We start from the raw sequence: 13,874 nt of genomic DNA, 5'->3' as shown, positions 1-13,874 counted from the left end.
CACTAGGGCACAATTACAGATATGAAACAAATAAATAAATACAATAAACTGCAGGATTATGACAAAAGTAAGGAACCTCGTCCTGACAGAATTGAACATTTTAGATTCCACACCTTTGATCCTGATACACATGCTCTATTCAAGCCAAAAGTGGGTTTTTTATGCTAATATTTACGGCAAAATAGGAAAGAGCATCTCAGAACTTTAAGCATTCTCATGCATTGTGAATAATTTATTACTGATGAGTGTTTGAGTAGTTCATATTGGAGTTTGCTTTTCAACAATAAGGTGATATCAATGCCATAATTGCATCAGAAATGCTCCTTTCACAAATTACGGTTTCATTATTTCCAGTCCGTGTTTTAACAAGTCCCTGCTGAACAGTCCAGAAGTATTCAATCATTGCATTTATTTTAGATTTTGAAGAGGTGATGAACAAATCTGCCTCAACCCATGAAAAAACAGTGCAATGGCCCTTTAGTGTCACTCAGACTGGAAACCAGCAGTAGCATTGCTGGAGGCTAATGGTAATCGGTCACAGTAATCCAGCAACGCATGCAGGTCATTCACGGTTTGTTGGTTTTTGTTTCAGTTATTTACTCTGTAATTAAAGTAAAGGAGTCTTCTTCAGTGCTTCTTGTTCCAGATTATCAGTCAACCCCATAGGTTTTCAAAATAAGAGTCTAAAACAAAGATTTAATAAAAACAATAGTTTTTTGTTGTTGTTTTTGATTAAAGATTGATGTGGAAGCCTTCATCATTTGTGCAAATATCAAACATAGGATTAAAACTCTGAGAATTAAAAACTACTTATTTTTGTTTTCCTTACTAGAAGAAGAAACATTTAAAAATTACACTGAAAATGGAAGAAAATCCCCCAAAAGTTAGCATCCTAAGTTAGCTGCTGCTGTCCTCAGTTTGTATTCTGCCCACACTATTAATTTGAATTTTTGTATAAAACTCCACCACTCCTCTGTATACTATTAGGAACCTACATTTACATATAATATGAGACAAGGAGGTTGTTGAGTTAACTTTTAGTTGTAATCAGTGAAATAAAATCAGCAAAGTCTTAATCATGTATTTCCTTTGCATCCTTTCATGGTGAAAGTGTTATTACATTATCAGATATAAAAACTTATTTCCCCCAAGGTTAGGTTATCTGCTTAATGTACTGCTACTTAAAATGGCTTCAAGGTGAGCCAGATTTCATTTAGATTAACCCTCACTGCTAAATGTATGCATTTGAGTTGCTGCTTCTTTTATCGGTGTTGCATTTGTGCAAAATTGAACAGAAATGCAAAAGCCTTTTACATCCAATCTGACTGGAAGGTAAATATAATGTACTTTAATTAGAGCTTAATTTTCTGGGCTAAAAATTTAACTCAATGCCTTTTGGGTATTCAAAGAGTTGTTAACGTTCTGCTCTGTTTTATTCACAAAAAGTTTTGCTGAGGGCCAAAGGAAGTGCTCTGTGGATCAGTGGTTTTCTTATTTTAGCTAAATTGTTTTGTTGTGCTTTCACAGCAACCGACCGGCCGAAAGCGACGTCTTCAGGGAACAAATATGGGAAAGCTACGACAGACCAGCAGGAAGTCAACCTTCGGCTGACTCTGCAGCTGCAGTGAAACATAAAAATGTTAAAGCAGGGATGTTTTCGTTTTGGCCCAAATCAAAACGAAAAGGGCCGGTCATGGAAACAGAACCATTAACAAACTGTTAAAATATTAACAAATACCTGTCTCTGCATTTTAGAAATATTTCTTAAAATTTAAATTATTTTCACATTGTTCGGTCCCTTCAGGATTTTGCGATTGATTCTGTGATTTCAATTAAAATCACTAATTTTGTGGATTTAGAAATAGTTTCAAAGAATTTTGCAATATCTACATTTATATATGACATTATTTTTTTACTTTTTGGCAAACTAAAAACTTGACACCAAATAACTCTGAGGCAGCGGTGATGTGAATGTACAAAATACTGCCACCTACAGGTGGGAGGTGGTGGTCAGTTAACGTGAGTTTCCACAAACGCAGAATCACAGGAAACTGGCTGGACTGATTGGTGTAATTTACCGTACAGAGTCCAAAGGGCCTCACAAACAGCTACGGCGGACCAGATTTGGCCCCCGGGCCATGAGTTTGACACATGTGTGTTTATTAGCAGCATATAGAAACACTCTGCTGTTTCCTTCCAGATAGTTTTATTTTTATTTCTTTCCGCCTCCAACGCCCAAACAGAAAATAATTGCACTCATTCCTGATAGTATCTGATAGGATCCCGAAAAGGCTTGTCACACAAAATGTTTATGTAACTCTTCTGTTTTATTTTATGGTGGAATAATTAGAAATGTCATTTTCTGTGGAGCTGTGAAAGCAGAATATCTGCTTCATGTCTGCTTCACTTGTTCCACAAATTCAACAGAAACATCACAAAATATCAGTGCAAAGCAATAACGCCGTGTTGTGAAAGGAAAAGTCCTGGGTGACATTTTGGAGTTTCCAATATTTTGGCATCATCACAGGATAAAGACACATTTATTAAGGTAAACAATCAGATATGAAACTAATCTGATAATTTCATAGCAACATGAAATGATTTAATCTAAATCTTTTTCAGTAATTTTATCTTATTTGTAACTAAAAGAAATATTGTTCTACATATTTCCTGTGGCTCAGTAGCTTAATTTATCACCTTTGCACCCTGTTTTGTTTTGGTACATAAACATTTTTCCTAAAATTAGTATCCATACGTTTTGTTTGGCTGTTTTGGTGAAAATTTGGATAAAAAATATATTGATTTTTTTAATGCTATATCAACAGAAAGATACAGAATTTAACTTTTAATAATTGGAAGAAAATTGTGATGAAATCCTCTTTCTAGTCTAAATCAAAGCAGGAGAAAACATTTCAGATTTAATGAGTAAATAAAGTTTTACTTTAATAAAAACTGACTGGGTATCAAATAACATGAAAACACAGATTATGTTTTTTCAAATTCTCTTTGAGTCAGAAAAACGTTTTTCATCCAATGTTTTTCAGTTTGAAGTATTGAGATTTTATACTTTAAAAGTGAAACATATTTGTTTTATAAGTTAGGAAGCAGGAGAAGAATTTGTCGGCTTTTAAAGTGTTGCAATTAACATCAAACCAGAATCCGTCCTGATCCTTCATCAAATGCTGTTTTATGACCTTGAATGCAGCTTTAAAACGGTGCAATAAAGTTGTCACTTTAATTTAACTCGTTATTTTAAGAGGAGATCTGGTTTTGTAGCACTGAGAGCAAATTAAATAAGTTGTCTGTGGATATTTCAATCCTGAGTACAGAGAATTTTACAGACAAGGTTTCGCTGCGTTAGAGGTTCAGTCCGTTCGGTGCTTTCTATTTTCAGAGAATATCTACCAAGTGTCCTGTTACACACTTTTTATGTCTAAAATAATCCTGCTTAAAAGCAGAAGTCTAACCTTGTACCGATTTACTTCTTTAGTTCAAATACATCTTTGAGCTTTTGCCTCAAAGATCTACTATGCATTTTATTTCCTCATCAAAAGATTTTATGCGTGTTGAAAAAGGCCAATAACCCAAATCAGCAAAATTCTCGGGCTCCCTGCCCGGAGTTTGATGTAGTGAAATGTTCATCTGCTCGGGATGCACCGGAGTCCGTCCTGCGTTCAGGCTGCCAACTCACCAAATCCAGCAGCAGTGCAAGTATCTTTCACCATAAATAGTAGATATATGATAATACTGCAGCATATTTTTGGTTAATCAACACCAGTATTTTAAAAGTCTTAAGTCGTAACAAAAGCAACAACACTGATTATGTTTATTTCACAAACTCCAGCTGTAGAGGTGATTTTTAACTAATTTCTTACAAAATAAAAGTAGAAAAATGTGGTGTACATATCTGCTAAAACAATCAATAACAAACACCTGTCATAAACTCTAGTTCTGCTTACACTAAAGCTCTAAACCAGGGGAGTCAAACTCAATTTCACCAAGGGCCACTTCAGCATGTTGGCCACCCTCAACAGGCCACATTGACGGTACAGATCAGGAGTGCATCCCTGCTAAAACACACCCCAGACAAAAGGTTGACTTCCCTCGTCCTCCATTACAGACCAGAGAAAACTAAAGAGAATGCAACGTTGTGTTAATCCATTTGAGGAGCCGGTAGTTTATGTTGAGGAAATAAATGACTATGCAAAAGTTAAACTGTAACATGTACAGTGTGCTGCTCAACCACTGCGGACGCGGCTCCACCGCTGCAAAGAATTAGAAACCGCTGGGAGTAACTCATCCAGCGGATTTAACAAATGGAGCCTTCTTGGTGCACCCTTGTTGACCTTTAGATGAATAGAACATACTAAGTCTGTTTCTGTCTGGTTTTGAACCAGAGACCTTTTGCATGTAAAGCAAACGTGATAACCACTACACTACAGGAACTGAACTTCTCTGCTTTGTTTCAGTTTGAGGTTCCAAAGTTGATGATGTGAGATGCAACGCATGAAAATTTCAACTGAGGCTTGCAGTCAGATGCCTAGATTCAGAGTACAGACCATGACACCACAGAACCCTTGTTGACCTTTAGTAAACACCTGTGATGTATAGAAAATGCAAAATCTGTTTCTGTCTGGTTTCGAACCAGAGACCTTTTGCATGTAAAGCAAACATGATAACCACTACACTACAGAAACTCATGCTCTTTCTAGTGTTCCTGGTAGATGATCCACATTTTGTTAGAGACTAATGTCAACAATGGGCATGGAACAATGTCAAATACTTACAAATCCTCTCAGAGCACAGTAACTTGGTGAACAAACTGTCAGACTTATACTTGTGCCTAATTTCACATTACAGTCCATAAACTAAGCCTGCGATCAAAAAAATGTATTGAAAATGTCATTAGCAGAGACAAATGGTTCTACAGAGACTTGACTAAATGGCTAAAAAATAAAATCAATACTTACAAATAAAAAATGGTTCAAAAATAAAATTAACACATTAAAATAAAAAATATCTCTGAAATACAATCAACACTTGAAAATTAAAAATGGTTCAAAAATAATATCAACACTTCAAAATACAAACTCTCTGGAAAATAAAATAGTATGTATGTTGTTTTGAAAAAACATTAGAATATAAGCACTTTTATCAAATCTTCATTGTGGTAAGATCATGTAAGTTCTTCTTAAATCCATGGAAACTCAACACTCTGTAAGGTAGGTGAGTTAGCTCAGCAGGTTAGAGCACGGTGCTGGTAATGCTGAGGTCATCAGTTCAAACCCCGCATGGGGCAATTCATGTGCAAGGTCTTTCAGACAATCAACACTTCAAAATAAATAAGGGTTCAAAAATAAAATCAACACTCTACAATAAATAAGGGTTCAAAAATAAAATCAACACTTTACAATAAATAATGGTTCAAAAATAAAATCAACACCTCAAAATTAAAAATGGTTCAAAAATAAAATCTAAAAGTTCAAACTGTATAATAGTAACTGTTTCTGTCTGTTCAGTCCATAAACTAAGCCTGGGATCAAAAAATGTATTGAAGCCATTTTGCCTTTGGTTGAAATGCCGCGTTAAATTCAAGTCCATTATGAAGTGATGCTAATTTAAGTGAAGTCAATTAATTTATTAAAAGTTATTGGGGTGGTTTTTGTCACTACGGAGAAAAATGTAGATACATTTATCTACTTAATTTGTGATGGGATCTGGATTCACGGTGAATATTAACTAAACCGCAAAAATGCGACTAAATAGCCGATGTTAATATGATTGTAATTTCACGGATAAAAATAGTACATGACCGATTTTTTTTTTTTTTTATGTTGTCGGTCAAGATAAGGATAACAAAAAAAGTCTAGCGCCACCTGCCGCCCTGACACCAACTCACACATCTTCATTCACAGTCTTACTTGTAAATCGATTTTTCTTTTCTTGGACATTTTGATGTTAGCTTGTCGATGTCTCAGTTTTATTCGCTGGGAAAATCAATAAGCAGCTTGAGGTGACTCTGCTGCTCTCTAGTGGCGAGAAGCCGTAATGTTGGCTGGTAACAATCAGAATGCATTGTGGGAGATGTAGTTTGTAGTCAATTCGTGCTCAAAACCTATTTTAAGTCAATCATCAACCTATAAAATGCTGGAAGGGCCACATAAAATAACATGGCGGGCCACATGTGGCCCGCGGGCCTTGAGTTTGACACATGTGCTCTAAACCAACATGGTATTTAGCGAAACCTAAAGCACTAAATTCAACCATGTTGATAACCACCGTGTGTAATATCGCCCTCCACAGGGTCACTTTGGTATTGCACACCTATTTTCACCTATTTTTCCAACTCCTCAGCAAGGAAAGCAGCTATTGGCTGTTCATAATGTCTCCAGATGATGTCACTGCTAAATTTGCATATTTGATCACGTGGCATATTAACACAGATGTGCAAACTGGAATTATGAAAATAAATTAGCTTAATGGAAACGTCCAATTTTGGAAAATCTCACATTTTGCAATAAAACATTTTTGAGTTGGCATGAGGTGGTTTTTCAGCTGTATCAGAGATATTGTATTTTAAAAACCCTTTTTTCGCATCACACGAGTGTTACTACAGGAAGTGGTAGGAAGACCATTTTCTGTCGGCAAAGTTATAATGATGTATCACGTGAATAAACTTAACGTTCCGTTTTGATTGTATTTCTAATTTAACCCCAAAATTGTGTTTCTACAACATTAGCAGGAAACGTTTTGCAAACATTTGTAATGAAAACTGCTGAGATCTTCAGTCTCGTGTAAATCTGTGACTAACAAAACTCCTTCCTGTTAGAAAAGTAGCTTTTAAAACTGCTACAATGGCTGGTTGGTTGAATTAGACGTATAAAAGCTCTTAAGATTTAAACACACTTACCAGCTACTTAAAGTCTAGAAATTAATTTTAAAATTTAAACAACAGATGAAAATGCCGTCTATCATCAAAAGATTTTGCTGCATTAAGCAATCTTAGAAAAGAAGAAAAGTTTCCAGCCTGAAGCTTTAAAGATAAAAAAACAGAGCAACTCAATAAAACTGAAAAAGGAAATAACAGTTCTTATGTTTTAAATCACAGCACATACAGAGAAAACCTTAGAAAAGGAATTGTCAAAGTATAAAACTGACAAAAGATGATTCATAAAAGATGTTTAATTCATTTAGCTGTCTTTTCATCTATAGATTAATACAAATAGTCAATATTTTACAAGAACATTTTATAATGTGTTGGACTTTGGCGATCATTGTCTATTTGAGGTTTATTTTCAGAGATTTTCCAAAGTTTTCTGGTTATTTTAAGTTATTTTACTTTCTTAGTTTCCTTATCTCACCTGGTTTCAAACTCTCCTGCAGCTGGTTGTCATTTGCTCGTTACTCAGCTGTTCAGCGTTTCACTAATCAAGCTCACGACTATAAATACTTCCTGGTTGGTCATTTCACAACCTCATTTTCCTGCCTTCAGTCTGGATTCGTACGATTACTGAACTTCATTATTAACTATATGCTTCCCATCTGCATTTCTGTACGGCTTCTGTACAATTATATCACAGATATTTTTTTGTTTAAACAGATTTTGTTTTACATCCCAGTGAATAAGTAATGAGTTTGACTTATTTCAGCTGTTGTTTGTTTTTTTATAAGGAAATGCCTCTACTCCTCTTGTTGCAAAATAATATCATCAGCATGCTCCTTTCATTTAGAAAGCCTTTAGTCTGCATGACTGGAAAAACATTCAAAAATGAGAGTGAACAGAATTACAGCCAGCGTATTGTAACTGGTAAAAAAAGTCCTTAAGAAATTAAATTTTACAAAACGTTTTCCATTTGGATCCAAATAATCCCAGATTGTAAAGGCAACAACTAATGTGGGAAGATAAACGACGTGAATGGAGATTAACTGTAAATGTGTAGCTATGTGGTAAATGTTTATGTTTTAGACCCTTAAATTCACATTTATATTTTTAAATTCTCCTTAACTCATTGAATGTGACAGATTCAGTATCCAGATGCTGAATATAAAAATAAGATTTGTGAAACATTTAAATGCATCGATGCAAACTCTAAGAGCTTAGAGAAGCTTAGATTTTCATGTGGAGAAGCATTTCTGTCTTATACGAGAATGAAAGAAAACATCAGCAGTGATGTGGTTTGCAGCTGCTGGAAAACAGAGAATTACATTTAAACTAGAAAAATAAAGAACGGGACATCTGAGAGCAGAGAGAAACATCTTGGAGGTTTTCAGACCTCTGCTGAGGTCTGTTTCATTGTTTGACATCTTTATCCACAAAAACTACAGCAAACCTCCTTTTATGTCCACAAAAACCTACTTTGTGAAGTTCCCTCCTCTGCTCTCCTCAGAATAGAGTTAATGGTTAATCTAGAATAAACAACCAGTGCGAGATAAAAATTTGACTCAAAGTCATGTCAGCACTTTGAATCTATAGATCTAAATCCCAGAAACGAATAAAATGGCAAACCTGCACCTCAGACTGCTGGTTTTAATTCAGGACTTCTCAAAGAGGTTAATAATAACCTGACAGAGGAAAGAGTTTTCTTTAGCAGCGGGAACGGCCGTTGACACTGACCTGAGACAAATGGGCTTTTTAGACTTCAGTCAGCGTCTCCGGCGTTTGTCAGCAGCAGTTTTGTTGAAAATCAGTTCACCTTTCACAGAAGCTCACAGCTCCTCGTCTGTCTTCCTCAGATCCGCCGTGTTTGTCTTGTTCTCATTCAGCGTCCCGACTCCGTTTTTATTTGTCTCCTTAAGTGCATGTGTGACACTAAATCTAATTTAATTAAACAGCCTTTGCTTTGCATTATTCCTCTATATTTCCCTCAAACGTACTCCTTCAACACGACATTTTGTGCAATTATGTTCGGATAAACATTTGTTGTTGTTCTTATTTCTGCCTTTCTGTGGTTCATTTGCCTCGCAAAACGTTCTCAGAGTCGGGATCATCGTATTCGTAGATGTAGAGATGCTTGAGGAAGACTCGTGAGTTTCATTTCACACTCATCCTCACCCCGGTTTGTTTTTGCATGTCTACCCGTCGTCATCATCACTGTCTTTTCAAGACTTTTACCCTTTTCTGCATGTTTGGGCCCAGAAGTGATGGAGAATCTTAAGTTTGGATGAATGTTCCAGGTCAGTTTTTTTGGACTAATGTTAAAACTAATTAATGTTTTATTGCAGTAGGTAGTGTTAACCTGTTAACAGGTAGAACTATTCAACCTTAAATTTGATTTAATTCAGCATGGGGGAGATGTATTTTTTGACAAAAGACCTGGTTCTCTAGTTATAAGAACCAGGGCTGCTGCCCAAACGTAAAATCCAAGAGGGAAACTCCTGGACGTTTAAGTTGGAGCACACGGAGACATTATTATGGCCTCTTTATTATATTTTCTTATAAGTGGTCTAAAAAGTTTGGGTCTGAGTTTCAAAGCCTAGTGATTATGTTTGTGTTAAAAGCCCCAACAGTGAGTCAGTTTAAATTCACCTGGAGAGCCTAATTTTACAGATGTTTTGGTTTTTCTAAGATTTCATGATGCTGTGCACTCCAGCCAGGTTTCCAGGACTTCTGGGAAAGAAAATGTTAAGACAGCATCACAGATTATCCATACTAAGCAAACCAGATATTCAAATAGTCAACATATTTTCAACAAATTCATCCTTTTTTCCACATCCAGCCCAACTGGAGGGTTTGTTGCCCAAATCTCTACAAACCAAAGATGACAGCTCCTGCTAAAGTCCATCAACCTCCACATGTTTACATAAAGCTCCTATTTAGTTTTTTTTCTGCCATCCCTCAATAACTGCTCATGAAGACGATATTCCAACAGCAGGTTTTGGCAATATTTACTTTGCTTCTCAGTGTGTTGAGAAGATTAATACAATTCAATCCACTTTTATTTGTATGGCACATTTCAGCAGCAAGGCATTTTAAAGTGCTTTACATGATAAAAACAAAACAGATACACTGATAAAAAATAGATTCTACCCTCCTATTGGATAATCACTGAATAGATGATAAACTCAACTAATATCTTCAAGATCCTGTCACTGTGGAAAAGATGTTAATCTCTATATTAAAGGTCAAATCAAGAAGAGAAAACATTAAAGGAGAATGCAGAAATTATTCAAATGCATTATAAAAAACTGGAAAGAAGGGAAAAAATAATTGACTTTGACGAAGAAATCTGGTTAAAAGGAAAAATCCTGAACGATCGCGAAGACCTGAGCGCTTGCAAACAATATGAAGGGAAGTTACGGGATTGGACCTGAACGCTTAATAAAACTCCTAAGGCTCAAATTTGCAAAGGAGCTTAAAGATTAAACTGTAGAGTGATGGAAAAAGTCACATCATCTGCTGATTCCAGATTAATGCTCTTCCAGAGAGAAGAAGTAGGCAGCCGTTCGCCCGTCATACCCAGCGCCGGTTGCAGCAGCGTCTGAGTGCAGCTGGTCAACTCCAGGTTCAGCAAACATCCATCCATGAATTACGTTTCACCAGTGTGGAGACATTACTGAACTTTACCTCAGTCTGTATCTCTGAGTTGGGCTGGAAATAGTTTTGATTGGGTGTCGGACTCGATTAGCTTCTTCAGAGACCCGATCCACGCTTTTAGTTATGTACTGTGAGATCCTGATTCTCTGTGTGTATGATTAAATACATGCAAAAGCTTTTTGAAACGAAGTGAAGGCGTTATGCAATCAAAGACAAAGACGGTCCAATGAACCTCCGAGGGTGTGTGTTTTTGTTTTGACCAAACAGTGTAGATATGGATCATCAAGTGTGCATTTAATCTGACAGGATGCATGTTGATGAAACAAATCTGCAGGGATTTTATTTTAAATGGGATGTCCAGAACTGTCGCCCTCCTCCTCAGCTTTGTGTTTGCTCCTTTGACCTTCCCCATTGTGTGCTGAACCATTCAATAGGTGCTGTCAGGTAAAACCTCTGTGCTGCCAAAGAGACTCTTCTAGCAGCAGTAGATCACAAGCAGGACTGAAATACTTCCATTGAATGTTGTACAAAAGGAAAAAAGGCAACGTATTAAAATCTTGTTTGACAGAGATGTTTGCTATAATTGCACTTAGTAGCCTTACTTTAAGTAATTGAGTTTCTGTCATAAATTTGTGGTGATTCAGTGGACTGATTAAATTTGAGTTATAAAAAGCAAAACACACCTGAGAGGAGCAGGAAGCGTTGCTGATGTCAACAAAATACAATTTACTGTGTTGGAAATTTGACTCTCCTCCTACTTAGGGCTCTGTTACTAAATTTAATTTAAAAAGACAGCAGAAAAATTAACTCAATGCCTGAAAAACCCTGTGAGGAGATGCTGTTACTGAATTTAACCTTTCAAACAATTCAGACATGGAGCCTCTAAAGTGATAATACAGCGCAGGTTGACCCATGTTGCAACTGGGAGAAGAAAGTCTGACTTTAAAGAAAAACATCTGCAAGATGATTATGAATCCTTTTATGTTTTTAGATGCATCACATTCAGAGAACGTTTTGATCTAACAAAGAAATGATGCAACAGCAATACGGGGTTCACAGCTGCCAAAAGTCACGCAAGAATAACTTCGCTTTTGAGGAAAACAAACGCAAGATGTAATCTAGGTTTTAATTTAGATTTTAGTAGAATTTGAATCTCAGTAGGATGAAGTTTTGCTATAATTTTGTTATTAGCTATTATCCATCAATTAATTTCTAAGCTAAAATCAGATGGCTTAACTATTTACATTCAGTAAGAGTTGCTTTCATTGTATCGTACTTGTTTGTAAACCAACCATTTCTTGGTTTTTCATCATTAACTCATAAATATTTTCAGAAAATGTTGCTTCTGCTTATGAGCTGATGTAAAAGATTTACAAAAAACAATTTTTCAGATTACTCATAAATGATGTAATCTGAGAAAATTGGATTTATTTTTTACCTTTCCTTTTATTGCCCTAATAATTTAGCCCTGCTGCAAACTGTATTTAAATGAATTATTTAGGAGAATGTCTGAGGCCTACATTTACATCGGTTATTCAGATGTAACTAAAGGGAATTTGGGAAATGTTGGGGCTGAGATAACAAAATGAAACAAAAGACTGCAGCAAATATCTATTTATTTACACAACTGTTATAATTGAAAAGGCAACATGTGATCAAAAACTGATGTTTTAAAAAATATTTTCTCATTAAATCTATTTCACTTTTTTTTCATGCTTTGATATTAAACGCCCTCAACTTGCTTCAATCAGCATTTTTGTTATCTGCAACTACAGTTTAATTTATAAACAATACGCCCCTTAATTGCAAACAGTTTGGAGCCAATTATGCACATATGTCATATTTCTGCCACATCTGCTGCTGTTATAAAGCTGCTCTAACAATGTGCATTTATTGGAACATAAAACCAAATGTGTATATTACACAGTTCCCACCAGTTGGTTTAATTAACCAGTCAGGGTTGCTGAATAAAATGCAGCAATGCATGATGGTCAGAGGTTTATTTCTGTTCATGTAATGCTTATCTTTAAAATGTAAACCAGTGTTTCTTGAAGGATTGTGTAAGAGTTGTGTAAATAGTTATGAATTAGTTGTTGGTCTCTCTGTTCTTGGCTCAAACTGGATACGTGGACCATCCTGTTCGTGGAGAAACTGGCCGGTTCAGACAGACCCCTGCTGCTTATCGTTAACCCTTTCATGCATGAATTATGATGCTTTGTGTCAGGATTTCTTTTTATTTTCTTAAGGCATAAAAATGAGTAGGAAAAAATATTTTGTAAAAAAAACTTTTATTTTTTTTTAGGTTATCAATTGTAATTTTCTCCAAATACAAAATTATTTGAAAAATACATCAGTAGTATTGTTCTTTAGGGGTTATCTGATGTGTCAATATTTCTTTTTACCTGCAAGAGACATCTACGGTTGGCGTGATTTCTTGTCTGTCGGCCATATTGGATTCAAAAAAAATAATTTCTTGCATTTGCAGCTGATAGCCAGAAGTTGATAGAGTATTTTATGATGCATCATTGTCCACTTCAGTGGTCTGTGTGCATTTATAACATAAGAAGCACAAGAAAATGGCTTTTAGACACTGTAGTGACCACTATGCATGAAAGGGTTAAGTTTCTGTTTCTATAACCAACCTCCGCCCCGCTTCGAATAAAACCAGGCTGCAGCAGGGGGGCGAGTTGGAGTTGTTTTGAGGAACAGCTGTGGTTTTGTGACGCTCTAACTCTCCCCCTTTGCAAAGGTTGAAAAGATAAATCCTCTCTGTGTTCAGGTTAAAACACCCTACAGATTGTTCATCTCATCTTTGCAGGAAACTGGGAAGCAACCAGAAGAGCTGTTGAACCCGGATGAATACATGAGCTACCAACGAGCCTGCAACATGGAACAAGTCCCCGAGTCCCAGTCTGCTCCGGCCTACCCGCCTGTTACTTTCCTGCCTCAGCATCCCTACACTCAGCACCCAACCAACGAGCCCATGTACTCCAACACCAGCTTCCCCGCCCACGCCCCACGAGCCGGATTCACTTTCCCCAAGGAGCAATCCGTGTGACCATCGGCAGCGTACGCTTCTCCAATAGCGAAGGAAAAGAGACGTGCATCCGTCCCTGACCTTGCTTTTATTTATTACCTGAGCTTAGTGTAGTTGTGGGCTCTCCCCTGCCTCTGACCCCTTGTGCATTGTGTGCTGCTTGCTCCACAGAAGCTGTAGGACCTCAGTCACCTTGTGGTTTTAGCGTAGTCGCCACCGAATGCCTGCCTCCACCACTCGAGCCTTCACCCCGTATGTGTGCCCACACTTCCTGTTTCTTTTGATTGTTCCCCCACCTTTACA

General features: G+C 36.6%; 2 non-coding genes across 2 annotated transcripts; both read right to left on the bottom strand.

Annotated features, from left to right (window-relative positions):
* Positions 1 to 4,373: 4,373 nt before the first annotated feature.
* trnav-uac (transfer RNA valine (anticodon UAC)) lies at positions 4,374 to 4,446 on the bottom strand. The gene has a single exon. It is a non-coding gene; the product is annotated as a tRNA-Val (tRNA).
* Positions 4,447 to 4,624: 178 nt separating this feature from the next.
* trnav-uac (transfer RNA valine (anticodon UAC)) lies at positions 4,625 to 4,697 on the bottom strand. Its single transcript has one exon. It is a non-coding gene; the product is annotated as a tRNA-Val (tRNA).
* Positions 4,698 to 13,874: the final 9,177 nt, after the last annotated feature.

This window comes from Poecilia mexicana, unplaced genomic scaffold (assembly GCF_051168715.1).
Source record: "Poecilia mexicana isolate PSO_F unplaced genomic scaffold, ASM5116871v1 scaffold_13, whole genome shotgun sequence".
Lineage (NCBI taxonomy): Eukaryota > Metazoa > Chordata > Actinopteri > Cyprinodontiformes > Poeciliidae > Poecilia > Poecilia mexicana.
The sequence above is the reverse complement of the archived record's forward strand: the minus strand, read 5'-3'. Positions and strand labels throughout refer to the sequence as shown.